The 7,655-nt window shown below is 46.7% G+C and overlaps 1 long non-coding RNA gene across 2 annotated transcripts; it reads left to right on the top strand.

Annotated features, from left to right (window-relative positions):
• The first annotated feature begins 986 nt into the window (after window positions 1-986).
• Window positions 987-2,803, top strand: LOC140686559 (uncharacterized). Of its 2 annotated transcripts, none has more exons than XR_012060386.1 (3): window positions 987-1,444; window positions 1,834-2,005; window positions 2,167-2,803. It is a non-coding gene; the product is annotated as an uncharacterized lncRNA (long non-coding RNA). The 2 variants fall into 2 exon arrangements; XR_012060385.1 differs by having other exon boundaries at window positions 1,696-2,005.
• The last annotated feature ends 4,852 nt before the right edge of the window (window positions 2,804-7,655 follow it).

The following is a 7,655-nucleotide window of genomic DNA, read 5'->3' as shown; positions in this document are numbered from 1 at the left end:
CCCAGGAGCTATATGGGTATCACCTCCTTTAATCCTCAGAGTAATTCCAAAGTTAGGAGTGATTAGCTCCATCTCTCAAAGTCACGCAAGGCAGAAATTATAGAGCTGAAATTCGAGTTCAGGCCACAAACTATGGAACCTCTACGTTGTTACAGTCAAGGACAGACCCTTGAAGGATTTAGAATCCCCTCCCTTCCTCTTTTATCTGCAGCCTGAGTCTCTCCCAGTGGACCACACGTTGACAGGATGGACTAGACAGCTGGAAGGCGGCAGAACTGGTGCACTTTCATGCATAAGCCCCTTTCTTTTCCTTTCCCAAGGCCTCAGGGCACTGGCCTCCTGGAGGCCAGCACCTTTGCCCCCGACTCAAAGGTAGCCTGGATTTATTTAAGGAGTCTTTTTGATGTCCTTGGGCACCATTGCTTCAGAGCTCAGGAATTCCAAAAACCAGCATTTATTGAACACGGACTATTTTCCAGACTGTGGCAAACAATTACCTGCATCATCACGCTTAACGCTCTAAGGTCGGCACCTTTAGTTCCCCCTATTTTACAATAAAGGGGTATAAATGAGACTCTGGGGGTGGAATAAGGTGTCCCAGAGCCTGACCCCAGCACCCAAGCTCTCAAGCACTGAGCTTGGCTGCCCCCGAGGGAAAGAGAAATGGGTCATCCTTTCCTGGGCAGGATGTTCCCTCTGGGTTCCTTTCTTAGTGCCCTCAGGAGGGAGCAGACCCAATGTCCACTAGCGAGCAGCAGGAAGAAGCATTAGCTGCCTTACCAATGCTGGGCTGGGCAGCCTCCCGGCAATCCGGTCCGCCTCCGCCCAAGCGCCTCTTTCTGAGCTGTGCGGTCAGGGCTGACCTCTGCTGGCTGAGCTTCTCCACGGTGGAAGCGCGTGGCATGCGTGTAGTGTGACCGTGCGTGCACGTGTGGACGTCAGTTGGCGTGCGTGCGCGCGCGCCTGCGTCTGCGTGTGTGCGCGCGCGCCTGCGTGCCAGGAGTCAGCACGTCTGCTGGGCACCTACCCACCATGCCGACTGCGGGCACCTCGCAGAGTACCAGCGGGCTCCTGGCAATCATGTGACCCATCTCCATCCCCCTTTTCCCTTCGGGAGAAATCTCAGGGGCTCAGAATGGTGACCAGCTTTCCCAAGGTCACAGAGCAAGACAGCCGGTAGCTGTTTGCGATTTCAATAACCCCCCTTTCCTGTTTGCAGTGACCCAAGACCTCTATGTTTCTTCCTTCCCTGGGAGCCTGCACAGCTCAAGCCGGATGGTGCCTCTTTACCCAGAACCAAGCCCCGTCTCCTAAAAGAGCCTCCTTCCCATCCTGCCCTGCCCTCAAACTGCTCCAGGAGTAGAAGGCCCGACAAGAGTTTTTGAGGCTGTCAGACTTGACCTTCCTGGCGTTGAGACCCCTCCTTCCCGAACCTCACTTTGGGGTATGTTGCCAAGTCAGCCAGGTCAACGCTGTGACCCAGGGGATGGGCGTCAGTTCGAGGGTCCTCACAGCCCCGCCCTTGCCCCTGGGCTCTAGCCGCAGATGGGAACAAAGGCAAGGCTCTTCTCTTTCCACACAAGCCTGAGCATTAGTCTGAGGCGTGAAAAGCCTGGTCTTCGATGGATTGAAACAATTCCTCTGTAATCACTCCAGCTAACAGCCTGGGCTCTATTTTTACAATCCTTGCTTCAGATCTCTTCCAGGCTTTCCTGGGAGCTTGCTGAGTCAGACCATACGGAGGAGAATCCAGGGGCAGCTCGCCAAGCAGAGCCATGGGAGGGGGCCTCCCAGTGGGCCTTGCATCACTCTCTCCTCTTCCACACCTCCCAGAGACAGGGACGACCAGCTCTGGGACCCGCCAGGGCCACAACTGATGAAAGCTGACCGTTCAGTGACTGGATTTGGCTAAATCTACTTGTCAGAACCTGGTGCCTCTTCTGTGGGCCAGGCTCTGTGATGTGAACCAGGACTCTGAAGACTGGTGCAAAGCCTGGTGTGACAGGTGAGGACACTGAGCGTGGACAGGGTCCAGGTCTCTGCTGGCACAGCTTTCCTTCCTGCTCCACAGCACCCCTTGCAAGAGGCCACGATGGTTCTTCCCGCACCGTCTCCTCCTGCTTTCCCTCAACGCCAACTTTCCTTCTTTTATTTTTTTGTTAACAGGTGATGTGGAGCCAATCTCCAAGCAGATTTGCAGTGGTATACACAAACACCTGCAGTACAAGACATCAACGATGTGAAGAAACTGGGCAATGAAGAGGGGAAAAAAGCAGAACAAAATTTCCCTCAGAATTGTGGACCTTTTTTTTGCAAACCATCTATACATGAGTTGCAGTAGAGAGCATTATGACAGGAATATAGGTGATCTAGGAGAGTAGTAATATTTGAGGTTTTAATAAGAGATCTGCATTCAGAAGAGAGAGAAATACCCTTTGGCCAGAAAAGAAAGCAAATAACACGTGGCAAATACACAGTGCCATTGACCCCACCCTCATCAGGAGAGCACACATGGAAGGTTTTCTTGATGAAAGGGAGGGTTTAAGTTAATCCTGTCTTGCATTTCTTCCTGTCTCCTTTTTGAGCATTGATACCAATTTAGATTTTTGCAAGACAGCTGACTATGGTTTAGATTTTCCTAGACAACTTTGGAGTAGAAAGAAATTGGTATATTTGGGAGTAAAAGTCTCCTAAGGGCCTAGAGACTTAGCTTTTATTTCCTGTTGTTTTCATGGCATTTGGGTTGCTCTTGTTGCATAATTATATCTACATGGTTTAAAAAAAATTTCAACTCATCAATGCTCCTTTTTGTACACTGATTGGATAAATAAGTTAGACCGATATTAAGAAAGTTGGGTAGGTATGATGGGTAATGGTGGCTGCAAAGTTGGAAAGGTTTATGCTTAATTCAGTAAGAAATAGGAAGCTTTGTGTGCTTAGTGCAAGAAATGATCAACAGCTAGTGTCTTTAAAGCTTAGCACACGGCAGCCCTCTGTAACCTCCAATTTCTTTACCCAACGTGAAACGGTAGACCCTTAACTTGGTTGGCTCACAGGCACTGTCTCTTTAACTTCTTATAGAGAAAACATCTCTAAAGTGTGGAGTTCTCCTTTGAGGCACCTAAGAGAAATGGGCAGAAGTGGCCTTCACTGATCTCTGGGTTTTGAATGATATCATCTCTACCTAGATTACCGGGAAAACAGCAGAACCATTTCCTTAGCAGGTTTTAAGGGAATTTGTTTAGACAGATCCAGGAAATACAATTTGATAACAGGGTTTATCTCACCCTCCACTGTCAAATTAGAATCTTTTCCAGAGTGAGGAATGCAGTCAAGAATTTCGGTATGAGTTAAAGTGTATAACTGCACAGGAAGGAATCACTGACTTCATTTCTCATTGGTTACTGGGAAGCAGGTGTTCTAAGGCTGGAGAAAAAAAAGAGGGCAAAGGGCAGAGGAACCCCCTTCTCAGTTCCCCCTACATAGTGTTTGGAATCTGAGCTTACCCTGGGTGAGGGAGACCTTTCGTCTTTGATATAGTCTATACAAGCATTTTATGTCAGCTGGACCCTGGCTTTTAAGTAGGACCCACAAACCAGCAGCAGTAGCACCTGGGAGCTTGTTAGAAATGCAGACCTTGGACCCCACCTGACACCTGCTGAGTCAGAATTCCCCACTAACAAGATGCTCTGGGGATGAGCGTGCACCTTAAAGTTTGAGAAGCCCTGGTCTAGATGAATCTGTGATTATAAGGCAGTAACTTTGCCACCGTTTTTATTGGAAATGGTGACAAGAAGGGGGTGATTAGCTCTCACTGCTGACTCCTGGGTTTCCTCTGAGGTCAACGGTGTGGCCACTTTTCCTCTCTCTCTATCAAATGTTGCTTGGCCTTTTGCTGTGGGAATTATTGGAGTAGGAGGGGTGAGGAGGAGTCTGTCCAAACCACATGGATTTACCAACCTTGCTTTCCAGTAGGCAACGGTCCAGGTTTCCTGATCAATGAGAGACTGTCTCCCCCACAACCCTTGCTATGTTCAGGTGGCTTCTTAACATCCGTACTGGATCCGGGCAGGCACAGTGAGGACAAGGGCATGCCATAACGGAATGTTGGCCGGTTGGTGATATTGAACTTCCACTTGGGAAAAAGACTGACTATAGGAAATGTCATTACCTTTGAATCCCCCAGTTCTGCAAATGTGTATTAAATCACACAGGGCTGGGCTGGTTGGTCTTCATGCAAGCTGTGAAGGAAAGGTCTGCTAACAAAACAAACAGATTAAACAAAAATGCAGGTGGCATGTTCAGACATCTTAGGGAATCTTTTTCAAGCCCTTTAGCAAAGGCTGAATGGAAATCAACAGTGAGTTAGAATATTTACCTATTGAAGCACCTGGTGTTTAACTTTGTTCTGTTTTGTTTTGTTTTTTTAGACAGGGAAAAATATTTTTAGGTCTTAATCACAGCAGAAGAAAAGGGAGTTCTTTTAGGTCAAGGTGGGCTGTGAGACCCTTGTGTGGATAAGCTCAGATGTCCTCTGACCTTATCCCTCTTTCATAGCCAGTGCTGGCTCCTCCAGCACCTCTGCAGAGACCTGGGGTGCCAGGGAGGCCAGTGTAGAAGCCACCAATCCAACAGGCATGACCTATATTTGGAGCTATTTGGAGCTAAGCAGGTAGAGGTACTGTGCATGCATTACAGGAACGAGACTGTTTTTGAACAAAACATCCTCTAACTGTGGCTTTTCTTTCACCAGAGACTTACCTCCATTCAAATGTCTTTTCCAATTAGCCCAAACAACTGGGGCTCTGCAAATAAAACAAGTACAGAGGAGGGGTGGGAGAGACAAGAGGAGTCTGGGGTGCAAGTCTGGAAGAGCAGCAAAGTGAAGGACAGAGATTCCTTGGGTCTGTGTCAGGAAAGGAGGCAGGAAGGGAACAGCAGGCACAGAGTTAAGAGGTTTGAAATGGCTATTCCCAGGAGCCAACCTGAATACATTTTCAAATGCACTGAGCCAACCAGGAGTATGGAGCAAACGCCTGTGCCACGAGCCCCCTGGAGGTTGTTCCAGATTACATGGTCCCAGGGCGGGAGACTGAGGTCCAGCAAGGAGGTGCCTCTAGCTAAGGAGCTACAGCTCCTGCACACCCATGCTTGGATCCACCACCCAGGCTGGAATGTCAGGCAGCACAGACCAGGGACCCCAGTCTTGTTGCTCTGATCCTGACTGAAGGGCACGCTGAGGGACAGCCTGACCAGCATTCCCAAGCAGCTGCTGTGGTCAGTGTCCCCAGGCCCTCTGAAGACTGCGGACCCTTCCATCCTCCCGTCTCCACGTGGCCACCATGATTTACCACTAACGTGCTCTGGGAGACAGGTGGATTTAAGTGGTCAAGGGTGCTTGGGGGTTTGTATTCTTTGACTAAGTCTCTCCTCTACATGTTGGTGTGTCTGCTTCTCAAGACCAGGGCACACACCGTCTGCTTCCCGGGGTCACACTGTGCTGGGGAGGAGCAGAAGGGAGGGTGAGAAGTAGGGTAGGAGTGCGGGTGGAGACCGCAGGGATTCTAGACTGACTTCTGGTTCTAGTCTCTCAGCAGTGACCAGCCTTCTTCGTCACCCTCAGCAGCGGCGTGCGCAGTGTCTCAGGAGCTGGTGGCTCCCATCTGCCTTATCAGGCTCCCTCTGCAGCTCTGAACGCTCCCTTCCCCCGTAACAAAGGGAGGGAGCAGTAAGCTTTCAGGATTTCCCTGCTGCGAAGCTGCAACTCTTCTATCACTTTCTTTCTGTTTATTTGGAACCATGTTCCGGAAATACTCAACCTACACAAAAACAGACTAGTATACCTGGGTACAAGTCACACAAGTGTCACCGTTTTGCTAATCTCGTTTTATCTATGTCCACTTTTTTTTGCTACAGCGTTTAAAAGCAAATCTCAGCGATTTCACTTCATCACAAATAAATAAATATTATTATATATTATAAATATAATTTATAAACTATAAATATATAAATTTATATAATTTACATAGTATTATATATTATATATCCTATATATTGATTCTATATCTATACCCACCACAGAGATAAAGATTTTTGTGTTCATCATATTCATAATATATTATCACCAAGATTATCTAATAACCTGTCTTTGTTCAAATTTCCCAGATTATTTTTTAAAAAATTCTTAACTACTGGTTTGATATACTCAGGATCCAAACTAGGTGTGCACATTATATTTTTTAAAGTATCTTTCTTAAGTCTCTCTTAAGCTATTCCAGTTTCTCCTCCCCCCTGTTCTCAATGTTATTTGTATATGAGAGAAGTCCAGCCCTTTGTCCCATAGAATTTCCCGTTTTCTGTACTGGGCTTCTTTCTTCCTCATGATGCTGTTTAGCATGATCTCCTGGATTCCCTGTAAACTGGCAGTTACACCCAGGTGCTTGATTAAATCCAGGTTTAATTCTTTCTGGCAAGAAGACTTCTCAGGGAGCCCCATGGTGTACTTCCAACCGCATTGTATGAGGAGACACATGACGCCCATGGCGACTTCTTAGCTCATATCCTTATTTTTTTGTTTTTGTTTTTAACTTTTTTTTTTATTTTGGGGGGGAATTGGGAGCTTTCGGGGTGTTGTGTTTTGTTTATTTTTGTAGGGAGAGGTGATTAGGTTTATTTATTTATTTTAACGCAGGTACTGGGGACTGAACCCAGGACCTCATGCATGCTAGACATGCACTGTACCACTGAACCTCCCCCACCTCACATCCTTATTAAATGCATAAAGTTTCCTAAACTTTATATACATTCCTTGAATCACAATCTGGCCCCGCTTGTAGGTTCTCACCACTGACTTTAAGTTTTAGCCCCAGAACTGTGATAAAACACTGGGGACTCCCAGCAGCAGAACCACCTTGAGATCAGCAGGTATAGTAACACAGGAGACCAGTCCTTACGTTTCACTTAATGTCCATATTTATCATTATACTGTGCTGTTGATTTTTAACCTCTGGAACAATGACAAAGTTCTGCTTGAAATGAAAATAGTACATGGCTTGTGTTATATACTTGTCCTCAGAGCTGTAGGGGTCAGGTATGTACTTATAAACAAAGCAATCACATTCATACATGTAAGTTACTGATACCAGTAAACAATGTGTAAGCCTGCATACTTTAGTTAAAAATTCCCAGCTACATCTAAACAAGTTTGTATAAATTGATTAACCGCAATTCCTAGCTGCAATAATGCTTAATTATTGTTCTGGAACTTATGGCTGTAGTTTTGGGAGCTAGATCCAAAAATGTCCTCTATCTTGCCAAGACTTTCTGTTGGTGTCTCCAGAAATTCAGGCAGATATTCGAGGGCTCTGGTATCTCAAAGCCTAATGCTTCTGCAAGGGCAAAGAACAAGGCACTTGTAAGATCAGCCCAGATTCTGCTGGCCTTCCTTCCTTCTACCTGGGAACTGTCTCACTTGTTAGGGAAAGTTCACCCAACCACTCAAATTAAATGGATGCAAATCTCACAATCAGGGGCTTAGCATCTACATGTAGTCACAAATAGCTTATGTGCAGACCTGCCTTCTGGAAACATGATCTATTCATAGAGGAGATGGGGTCCCTCTTCTGGATGTATTTTGAGTTTTATGAAGAGTCCCT

This window comes from Vicugna pacos, chromosome 17, assembly GCF_048564905.1.
Source record: "Vicugna pacos chromosome 17, VicPac4, whole genome shotgun sequence".
Taxonomy (NCBI): domain Eukaryota; kingdom Metazoa; phylum Chordata; class Mammalia; order Artiodactyla; family Camelidae; genus Vicugna; species Vicugna pacos.
Note: the sequence above shows the minus strand (reverse complement) of the source record. Positions and strands in the feature narration are given on the sequence as shown.